Source organism: Coregonus clupeaformis, chromosome 24 (genome assembly GCF_020615455.1).
Source record: "Coregonus clupeaformis isolate EN_2021a chromosome 24, ASM2061545v1, whole genome shotgun sequence".
Classification (NCBI taxonomy): domain Eukaryota; kingdom Metazoa; phylum Chordata; class Actinopteri; order Salmoniformes; family Salmonidae; genus Coregonus; species Coregonus clupeaformis.
Window position 1 is genome coordinate 54,926,694 of NC_059215.1, and position 11,295 is coordinate 54,937,988.

At 44.8% G+C, this 11,295-nt stretch overlaps 1 protein-coding gene across 5 annotated transcripts in view; it reads left to right on the top strand.

Annotated features, from left to right (window-relative positions):
- The first annotated feature begins 1,383 nt into the window (after positions 1-1,383).
- l1cama (L1 cell adhesion molecule, paralog a) overlaps positions 1,384-11,295 on the top strand; it is a 127,617-nt gene continuing 117,705 nt past the window's right edge. For 4 of the 5 annotated variants that reach the window (XM_041845503.2, XM_041845506.2, XM_041845505.2 and 1 more), the window contains exon 1: positions 1,384-1,496. The gene's annotated coding sequence lies outside the window, so the exon portion shown is untranslated. Of the gene's footprint in view, positions 1,497-1,968; positions 2,110-11,295 lie in introns of those variants that run through there. The other variant, XM_041845504.2, reaches the window with a different exon arrangement.

Consider the following 11,295-nt stretch of genomic DNA (forward strand, 5'->3'; position numbering starts at 1 on the left):
ACCCACTTCTCTTCCTCCAGCTCTTTCTATCTCTCTATTCAGTTTTAGGATCAGTGGAAAAGCCAGTTCTGTTCAGCCCTCAGTCAGTCTAGACCCAGGCCATCCCAGGACAGACGGTGAGTATCATAGTCAAAGTCTTCATTCCCCCGATGTTGTCTCACTGTTATCACCTGACGGGTGCAGAAAGATTAACTATAGAAATGAGTCCCACTTAGATCAATGCAGATTTCAGTGCCAAGCTTTTGGTCACAAAGACCCTTATCAGAGCATACAGCCAACTCGCTCGCTTTTTAGGGTCAGTGACCACCCCAAGACACTGAGTATCATATTTCCCTGGTGTTGTATCCCTGTTATCACCCCACTGCCTGTCTGTTATCATGTCACAACACAGAGAGGCTTCCTACAGATTACTGAGACACTTCTTAATTATCCCCCAATCAGCATGTCTCAGCATCTCCCGGCTCCGCCCCTCAGGCACCCCTCCCAGTCACAGATCACAGACGACAGTAAATTCGCAACACTAGATAGTGTGTGTGTCTGTGTATGTGTGTGCGTGCATGTGTGTGTGTGTGTGTGTATGTGTGTGTGTCTGCAATAGATGTCTTAGTAGTTACAGAAGCCAGAATCTGTTAATTGTTAGAGAGAGATGCGCTTAGTCGACCATGGTAGACGTTATTAATATAAAGGGTAATTTGGCCAACCCATTAAAGCACCTGTATAGGGCTAGTAGACAGAGCATGGTGAAGGAGAGACAGAGAGACGTACCCTATTCCCTATTTAGTGGACTACTTTTGACCAGAGCCATTTGCTCTGGTCAAAAATAGTGCACTATATAGGAAATAGGGTGCCATTTGGGATGCAGCCAGAGAGCAGAGAGAGTGAGATGTAGAGCACAGCGTTGGGGCACAGGCTATACTACTATGCTAATAAGTGTATTGTTATGCCTGCTAGAGGTGATCTGCATGGCTGCATGTAGGAAGAGGAGAGAGAGCTGCTATCTGGCAGTAGAGCAGACTGGCTGGCTGCTGAAACCTGGCAAAACTAATCCAGCTAGAGAGACTGAATACGGCCAGCAGAGGAGAAGAGGGAGGGGAGGAGGATGGGGGGAAAGGGAGGAAGGGATGGAAGGAAGAAGACAATAAAGGAATGGTCAGAATCCACCGAGAGAGTGAGGGAGGGGAAGAGGGAGTGGAGGAGGATGGGGGATGGGGGGGGGGGGAAGGGAGGGAGGGAGGGGAAGAGGGAAGGGAGGGGGGAGGGATGAGGGGAGAGGCAGAGCAGAAGAAGGGTGATGTCACCTCTAGCAGGCAGCCAATGAGAGCGAGGGAGGGAGGGAGAGAGGGTGTGTTTTTGTATCACTGCAGCATCAGCACAGAGAGAGGAGAGGAGAGGAGAGGGCACAATCAATTTGATAGAGAGAGAGAGAGGAAGAAAACAAGGAGAACAGATGAAAAGGAGAATCAACTTCCCTGAGGCCATCTTTTAAACCTGTGGAGGTGAGAGAGAGAGAGAGAGAGAGAGAGAGAGAGAGAGAGAGAGAGAGAGAGAGAGAGAGAGAGAGAGAGAGAGAGAGAGAGAGAGAGAGAGAGAGAGAGAGAGAGAGAGAGAGAGAGAGAGAGAGAGAGAGAGAGAGAGAGAGAGAGAGAGAGAGAGAGAGAGAGAGAGAGAGAGAGAGAGAGAGAGAGAGAGAGAGAGAGAGATGTTTGAGAGAGAGAGAGAGAGAGAGAGAGAGAGAGAGAGAGATGTTTACTGTTTATATTGATTGGTTATTTCACTTTTGTTTACTATCTACTTCACTTGCTTTGGCAATGTTGACATACATTTCCCATGTCAATAGAGCCCTGAAATTGAATTGAGAGAGAAACCCTGAGAGAGAGAGAGATTAATTAGAATGCTGGCTGGGTGATTATAGCCACCACACCTTGGTCACATCTGCAGTTCCACTCACAGCATCACAATAAAGTAGCCTTCCTAGCCTGCCTGTGGTGGCTGTGGTAAAATGGATTTGAGTTAGATTTCTAGAAAAGTAATTTCATGTGTTGTTGTGAATGTTTTTGTAGTAAGTGGAGAAGAATATTAGTGGTGATGTCATTGGATAAAACTGTCAAGGTATTTATATTTCAAGATATCTGTTGAGATTATTGTTTAAATTGTTAAATTTATTGTCATTTCTCTCAATGTTGTGCTAGAAGTGGTTGTAGGTTTTGTACCATGGTATCACCTTCATAGTTTACGTTTAATTAATTTGAAAATTAGGATTTGTAATTGTGAAAATGACAGTATATTGAAGCAGTCAATATGTTGAATAGTTTGAATGGATGTTACATAGAGAAAGAATTATGATTGCATGTCTTTAGTACGTTTTGCTGGGTACACAGTCAGACAGTGTGTAGCATGCAACAGGGTCTGACTGGTTGGTATTAATATTGAATGCAATGCTGTGCTGTTGTGGAGCCCTGTTGGAGGAAATTATATTATCGGCTGGTGTTTCGCTAATCTGCATAAATAGAGATTTACTTTACATTTTATGATTATGTGTGATGATACAAGTTTGAAATAAGTGTTGACACATTTAAAAAACAACAACATTTAAATTGAGTTTGGGGTTATTTTGCTCACTTAGAAAGTTTCCCCCCACCACAAAAAAATACATGTATTTTTACAAAATATGATATATTGTTATTGCTATGAGGCATTTTAACACAGTTCTGTTCACGTATGTGCTGCCCTTTTGACAGTGCATACCTTTATCATTTTGACCAATCTTCCAGTTAACTCCACTTGTTTTTGGCTTATCTCTCTTTCTACCTTGCTACTTTATACAGTATTTTCCACTATTCTCCCTGTTGTACTCCCCTCCTCCACCTTCTCCTCTAACTCACTGGTTTAATGTTGTTAAGTATGGCTCTGATTGCACTGTGCTGTAATTATATTTTCACAGGTCTGGTAGCCTCCTGGTTCCAGGTCTGTTTGTGTTCATATGGGAGTTGGCTGTACAGTACAAACAGATCTGGGTTCAGGCTAGTGGTCTGAAGGATGGAGGCCTAATCTGAGGGAGAGAGAGTTCTCTTGATCTAGGATCAGTTTTGTCCTTTAGATCATACTAAATAAGATCATATGGACAGGGAGGACCTGATTGATCAGCACTCAACGTTGTGAACACAGGCTCTCCTGTCTTGGCTATCCTACTGCAGTCTCTCTCTCTCTCTCTCTCTCTCTCTCTCTCTCTCTCTCTCTCTCTCTCTCTCTCTCTCTCTCTCTCTCTCGGACGCATTTATCTGGGGCGGTGCTCCTCTGTGGTGCTCCTGTGTTCCTCCCTCTAGCTACCTTAACTACAGTCCTGTCTGATGGGACAGAGATGGAGGCGGGAGAAGGAGAGCGAGAGGAAACAGGTGGGAGGGAGAGACAGTGAAGTGGTAGAGGAAAGAAGAGAGAGAATTAAAGAAAGAAGGATGTAGAACGAGAAAAATAGAGAGATGTTATCAACAGGAGAGAAGAGAAAGAGACGTTGAAAAGGAAAAAATGGGTGTGACAGCCAGGCAGGCAGCCTGTGAATGGATGCAAACACCTGGCAACGTGCCAAACATGGCAACGAGCTCTCACATCTACATTAATCCATTAGGCAAATGAGAGGATTTCAATTTTGGAGTGTTCTGGTATTCTAGAATGTAAAACATTCTATTCTGTTTCTAGAACACAGAACACAGAACAGGCAGACCATACTACACTGAACAAAAATATAAATGCAACATGAGCTGAAATAAAAGATCCCAGAAATGTTCCATACGCACAAAAAGCTGATTTCTCTCAAATTTTGTCCACTGATTTGTTTACATCCCTGTTAGTGAGCATTTCTCCTTTGCCAAGATAATTCATCCACCTGACAGGTGTGGCATATCAAGATGCTGATTAAACAGCATGATCATTACACAGCTGTACCTTGTGCTGGGGACAATAAAAGGCCACTCTAAAATGTGTAGTTTTGTCACACAACACAATGCCACAGATGCTACAAGTTTTGAGGGTGTGTGCAATTGGTATGCTGACTGCAGGAATGTCCACCAGAGCTGTTGCCAGGGAATTTAATGTTAATTTCTCTACCATAAGCTGCCTCCAACGTCATATGGCGTTGTGTGAGCGAGCGGTTTGCTGATGTCAACGTTGTGAACAGAGTGCCCCATGGTGGCGGTGGGGTTATGGTATGGGCAGGCATAAACTACGGACAACGAACACAACTGTATTTTATTGATGGCCATTTAAATGCACAGAGATACCGTGACGAGATCCTGAGGCCCATTGTTGTGTCATTCTTCCGGCACCATAACCTCATGTTTCAGCATGATAATGCACAGCCCCATGTTGCAAGGATCTGTACACAATTCCTGGATTGACCCCAATTTATTCTCCCTCCCTCCTCCCTCCTCCCTCCTCCCTCGCTCCATGCCTCTCTCCTCCCTCCCTCCTCCCTCGCTCCATGCCTCTCCCCTCCCTCCCTCCCTCCCTCCCTCCCTCCCTCCCTCCCTCCCTCCCTCCCTCCCTCCCTCCCTCGCTCCCTCCCTCGCTCCATGCCTCTCTCCTCCCTCTTTCCCCTCTTTCTCCCCACCCGCCTCTCTCTCCTCCCTCACTCCATGCCTCAGTAACCCCCAGGCTGTCCCAGATGAGATAAAGATTGGACTAGGGACGCGGCTCGAAGGCTGACAATGACTTGTTACTGTACAACATCCATAAACATACAGCACAGCACACACTCTCAATGGATCAAGATCTAGCCAGGGAGAGATGAAGGGTGTGTGTGCGTGTGTCTCTCCGCGCCTGTGCTTGTGTTTGCTCTGAGGCGGAATGCCCAGGAGACTGCTCCTCTGCTCCTGCAGCTATCACACTGTTTAATGAGTATATCGCTACTTCCTGCAGTTTAACACTCCTCCTAGACCAGTGGTATTTTCAACAGGGACCCCATTTTTTTCTGCCAGAATTTCTGGGGACCCCATTCTTTTCCCTAAGAATTTCTCGCGACCCCACTCCACCCCAAATCTAACAACATACACTTAAAATAGGTACATTTCACATCAACAAATAACTTTCAAATCATTGCATTTTCATCTCTTATCATTAATATATATATATATATTCATTTACTCAATAAAATTTTATTTTTCAAATGATCTTTCTTCAAAACGTATGTATACTGTCCCATGCAATCTGTACTCATTGTTATTTTATTGGTGACCCCAGTGCAGTACCCACTCGACCCCACTAGGGGTCTCGACCCTGACTTTGAATGTCCTAGACCTGCTGCTCCTAGAGCCAGAGAGGGAGGGTAGGATTAGAGAGGGAGTGGGGAGAGAGAGAGGGAGGGGGAGAGAGAGAGGGAGATCAATAGAGAGGGGTAGAGGGAGAGAGACAGAGAAAAAGAGCGGTAAGAGAGAGGTGGGGATGGAGATAGAGCGAGAGGGAGGGTGGGCTCCCATTTGAAAAGCAATGCACTCACGATCCTGTGATATATCTGCTGGTAGAGAAATTGTCTGAGGAGACAGAGAGAAAAGAAAGAGAAGGAAGGATCAACAGAAGAAGGAGAGAGAAAGGGGACAAGGACAGAAAAGAGGATAAAGGGATGAAAACAAAACAAGATGATATGCACAGTGAGGGAAAAAAGTATTTGATCCCCTGCTGATTTTGTACGTTTGCCCACTGACAAAGAAATGATCAGACTATAATTTTAATGGTAGGTTTATTTGAACAGTGAGAGACAGAATAACAACAAAAAAATCCATGTCAAAAATGTTATAAATTGATTTGCATTTTAATGAGGGAAATAAGTATTTGACCCCCTCTCAATCAGAAAGATTTCTGGCTCCCAGGTGTCTTTTATACAGGTAATGAGCTGAGAGTAGGAGCACACTCTTAAAGGGAGTGCTCCTAATCTCAGCTTGTTACCTGTATAAAAGACACCTGTCCACAGAAGCAATCAATCAATCAGGTTCCAAACTCTCCACCATGGCCAAGACCAAAGAGCTCTCCAAGGATGTCAGGGACAAGATTGTAGACCTACACAAGGCTGGAATGGGCTACAAGACCATCGCCAAGCAGCTTGGTGAGAAGGTGACAACAGTTGGTGCGATTATTCGCAAATGGAAGAAACACAAAATAACTGTAAATCTCCCTCGGCCTGGGGCTCCATGCAAGATCTCACCTTGTGGAGTTGCAATGATCATGATAACGGTGACAAATCAGCCCAGAACTACACAGGAGGATCTTGTCAATGATCTCAAGGCAGCTGGGACCATAGTCACCAAGAAAACAATTGGTAACACACTACGCCGTGAAGGACTGAAATCCTGCAGCGCCCGCAAGGTCCCCCTGCTCAAGAAAGCACATATACAGGGCCGTCTGAAGTTTGCCAATGAACATCTGAATGATTCAGAGAAGAACTGGGTGAAAGGGTTGTGGTCAGATGAGACCAAAATCGAGGTCTTTGGCATCAACTCAACTCGCTGTGTTTGGAGAAGGAGGAATGCTGCCTATGACCCCAAGAACACCATCCCCACCGTCAAACATCAAATCAAATCAAATTTTATTGGTCACGTGCCGAATACAACAGGTGCAGACGTTACAGTGAAATGCTTACTTACAGCCCTTAACCAACAGTGCATTTATTTTAAACAAAAAAAGTAAGAATAAAACAACAACAAAAAAAGTGTTGAGAAAAAAAGAGCAGAAGTAAAATAAAGTGACAGTAGGGAGGCTATATATACAGTAAAATAAAGTGACAGTAGGGAGGCTATATATACAGGGGGGTACCGTTGCAGAGTCAATGTGCGGGGGCACCGGCTAGTTGAGGTAGTTGAGGTAATATGTACATGTGGGTAGAGTTAAAGTGACTATGCATAAATACTTAACAGAGTAGCAGCAGCGTAAAAAGGATGGGGTGGGGGGCAGTGCAAATAGTCCGGGTAGCCATGATTAGCTGTTCAGGAGTCTTATGGCTTGGGGGTAGAAGCTGTTGAGAAGTCTTTTGGACCTAGACTTGGCACTCCGGTACCGCTTGCCGTGCGGTAGCAGAGAGAACAGTCTATGACTAGGGTGGCTGGAGTCTTTGACAATTTTGAGGGCCTTCCTCTGACACCGCCTGGTATAGAGGTCCTGAATGGCAGGGAGCTTTGCCCCAGTGATGTACTGGGCCGTACGCACTACCCTCTGTAGTGCCTTGCGGTCAGAGGCCAAGCAGTTGCCATACCAGGCGGTGATGCAACCAGTCAGGATGCTCTCGATGGTGCAGCTTTCCAAACATGGAGGTGGAAACATTATGCTTTGGGGGTGTTTTTCTGCTAAGGGGACAGGACAACTTCACCGCATCAAAGGGACGATGGACGGGACCATGTACCGTCAAATATTGGGTGAGAACCTCCTTCCCTCAGCCAGGGCATTGAAAATGGGTCGTGGATGGGTATTCCAGCATGACAATGACCCAAAACACACGGCCAAGGCAACAAAGGAGTGGCTCAAGAAGAAGCACACTAAGGTCCTGGAGTGGCCTAGCCAGTCTCCAGACCTTAATCCCATAGAAAATCTGTGGAGGGAGCTGAAGGTTCGAGTTGCCAAACGTCAGCCTCGAAACCTTAATGACTTGGAGAAGATCTGCAAAGAGGAGTGGGACAAAATCCCTCCTGAGTGTGCAAACCTGGTGGCCAACTACAAGAAACGTCTGACCTCTGTGATTGCCAACAAGGGTTTTGCCACCAAGTACTAAGTCATGTTTTGCAGAGGGGTCAAATACTTATTTCCCTCATTAAAATGCAAATCAATTTATAACATTTTTGACATGCGTTTTTATGAATTTTTTTGTTGTTATTCTGTCTCTCACTGTTCAAATAAACCTACCATTAAAATTATAGGCTGATCATGTCTTTTTCAGTGGGCAAACGTACAAAATCAGCGGGGGATTTTTCCCTCACTGTATATGACATATAGATCAATGTGTTAGTGAACCAGAAATGCGGGGGCAGGGTTGCATCATTTGCAGGGTTTATTTTCATGTTTACATATTTATTTATTTCTGTGCACTATTACGTTTTATGTAATGACAATGGTGTTGGCCTTATTCATGGTACGGTATGTGTGTGTGTTTGTGTGTGTGTGTTAAACTGAAGAGATGTCATTGTGTTTAGGAAGGTGGGCTGTGTGCTCTCAATCTGCCAGCCAGGAGAAGTGTTATTTATACTAGCTAGTGAAGAGCAGTGTATGCTAGACCTGTTTAAAGGCTTAGTAAATGAGGCACCCAGTGTGTGTGTCTTTAATTTATAGCCTGACACTAGCGAGACACTCTGCAGTGTTACAAATAGCTAGATGCTCTACAGTTTTACACAAGCAAGATGCTCCACAGTTTTACGCTAGCTAGATGATCCACAGTTTTACACTAGCAAGATGCTCCACAGTTTTACGCTAGCTAAATGCTACACAGTTTTACGCTAGCTAGATGCTCCACAGTTTTACACTAGCAAGATGCTCCACAGTTTTACGCTAGCTAGATGCTCCACAGTTTTGCGCTAGCAAGATGCTCCACAGTTTTACGCTAGCTAGATGCTCCACAGTATTACGCTAGTTAGATGCTCCAAAGCCACCTGTTATTTTGCCTCAGGCCCTCAATGCCAGTCACTGCAGCTCCCCACATACACACAGTAGAGCAAAATGTTTACACACCATACACACGCTAGACTAGAGCAAGCCACTATTCACACCATTCACACGCTAGACTAGAGCAAGCCACTACTCACATCATTCACACGCTAGACTAGAGCAAGCGACTACTCACACCATTCACACGCTAGACTAGAGCAAGCCACTACTCACATCATTCACACGCTAGACTAGAGCAAGCCACTACTCACATCATTCACACGCTAGACTAGAGCAAGCCACTACTCAGATCATTCACACGCTAGACTAGAGCAAGCCACTACTCACACCATATACTCACTAGAGCAGAATGACTATATACCACACACGCTCGACTACACACTAGAGCATCCTGTGTGAATGCGCCATTATAATTTAAAGACACACACACACACACACACACACACACACACACACACACACACACACACACACACACACACACACACACACACTGGGTGCCTCATTTACTAAGCCTTTAAACGAGTTTGAAAGTCTAGCTGCTGTTTTCCAGGGAATATGACATTACAGGCAGAACAAAGGTAAAACATGGGTTAACACATGGAAAGAGATCTTAAGGTAACGTGTAAATAAAGTCTGCGTCTGAAATGGCACCCTATTCTCTATGTAGTGCACTATTATTTGACCAGGGCACATAGGGATCTATTCAAAAGTAGTGCACTACAGTGCATTCGGAAAGTTTTCAGACCCCTTGACTTTTTCCACATTTGGTCACGTTACAGCCTTATTCTAAAATTTATTAAATTGTTTCCCCCCCTCATCAATCTACAAACAATACCCCACAATGACAAAGCAAAAAACAGGTTTTTAGAATTCTTTACAAATGTATCAACAATTCCCCCCCGAAAATATCACATTTACATCAGTATTCAGACCCTGTACTCAGTACTTTGTTGAAGCACCTTAGGCAGCGATTACAGCCTCAAGTCTTCTTGGGTATGACACTACAAGCTTGGCACACCTGTATTTGGGGTGTTTGTCCCATTCTTCTCTGCAGATCTTCTCAAGCTTTGTCAGGTTGAATGGGGAGCATTGCTGCACAGCTATTTTCAGGTCTCTCCAGAGATGTTTGATAGGGTTCAAGTCTGGGCTCTGGCTGGGCCACTCAAGGACATTCAGAGACCTGTCCCGAAGCCACTCCTGCGTTGTCTTGGCTGTGTGCTTAGGGTCGTTGAAATGTTTGAAGGTGAACCTTCGCCCTAGTCTGAGGTCCTGAGCGCTCTGGAGCAGGTTTTCATCAAGGATCTCTCTGTACTTTGCTCCGTTAATATTTCCCTCGATCCTGACTTGTCTCCCTGTGCCTGCCGCTGAAAAAACATCCCCACAGCATGATGCTGCCACCACCATGCTTCACCGTAGGGATGGTGCCAGGTTTCCTACAGACTTGATGCTTGGCATTCAGGCCAAAGAGTTCAATCTTGGTTTCATCAGACCATAGAATCTTGTTTCTCATCGTCTGAGAGTCCTTTAGGTGCCTTTTGGCAATCTCCAAGTGGGCTGTCATGTGCCTTTTACTGAGGAGTGGCTTTTGTCTGGCCACTCTACCATAAAGGCCTGATTGGTGGAGTACTGCAGAGATGGTTGTCCTTCTGGAAGGTTCTCCCATCTCCATAGAGGAACTCTGGAGCTCTATCAGAGTGACCATCGGGTTCTTGGTCACCTCCCTGACCAAGGCCCTTCTCCCCCGATTGCTCAGTTTGGCCAGCGGGCGAGCTCTAGGAAGAGTCTTGGTGGTTCCAAACTTCTTCCATTTAAGAATGATGGAAGCCACCGTGTTCTTGGGGACCTTCAATGCTGCAGACATTTCTTGGTACCCTTCCCTAGATCTGTTCCTCGACACAATCCTGTCTCGGAGCTCTACGGACAATTCCTTCGTCCTCAAGGCTTGGTTTTTGTTCTGACATGCACTGTCAAATGTGGGACCTTATATAGACAGGTGTGTGCCTTTCCAAATCATGTCCAATCAATTGAATTTACCACAGGTGGAGTCCAATCAAGTTGTAGAAACATCTCAACGATGATCAATGTAAACAGGATGAGCTCAATTTGGAGTCTCATAGCAAAGGTCTGAACACTTATGTAAATAAGGTATTTCTGTTTTTTATTTTTAATAAATTGGCAAAATAATCTAAAAACCTGTTTTCACTTTGCCATTACGGGGTATTGTGTGTAGATTGATGAGGGGAAAAAACAACAATTTAATCAATTTTAGAATAAGGCTATAACGTAACAAAATGTGGAAAAAGTCAAGGGGTCTGAATACTTTCCTAATGCACTGTGTGTATGTGTGTCGCTCACGCGCTTGTTAGATTTAGATTCTAGCTTGACTGACTGACTGGTGGGTGTCAAGTGGGGGATCAGGCAGACATGTTTCAGGGTGGGGTTCAGAATACATTACTTTGATTTAGAGAGTGAAGGGTCAGGCAAGGAGTGATTGAAAGGCCGGGGTACATGATTATTCAACCTAGAGGGAGGGAGGGAAGGAAGGGGTGTCTGAATATAGAGAGAGAGGCGAGGGATTTTATGATGAAATAGAATAGAATAGAATAGATACTTTATTGAGAAAGAGAAATAACAATGCATGAATAAATAATAGACAAG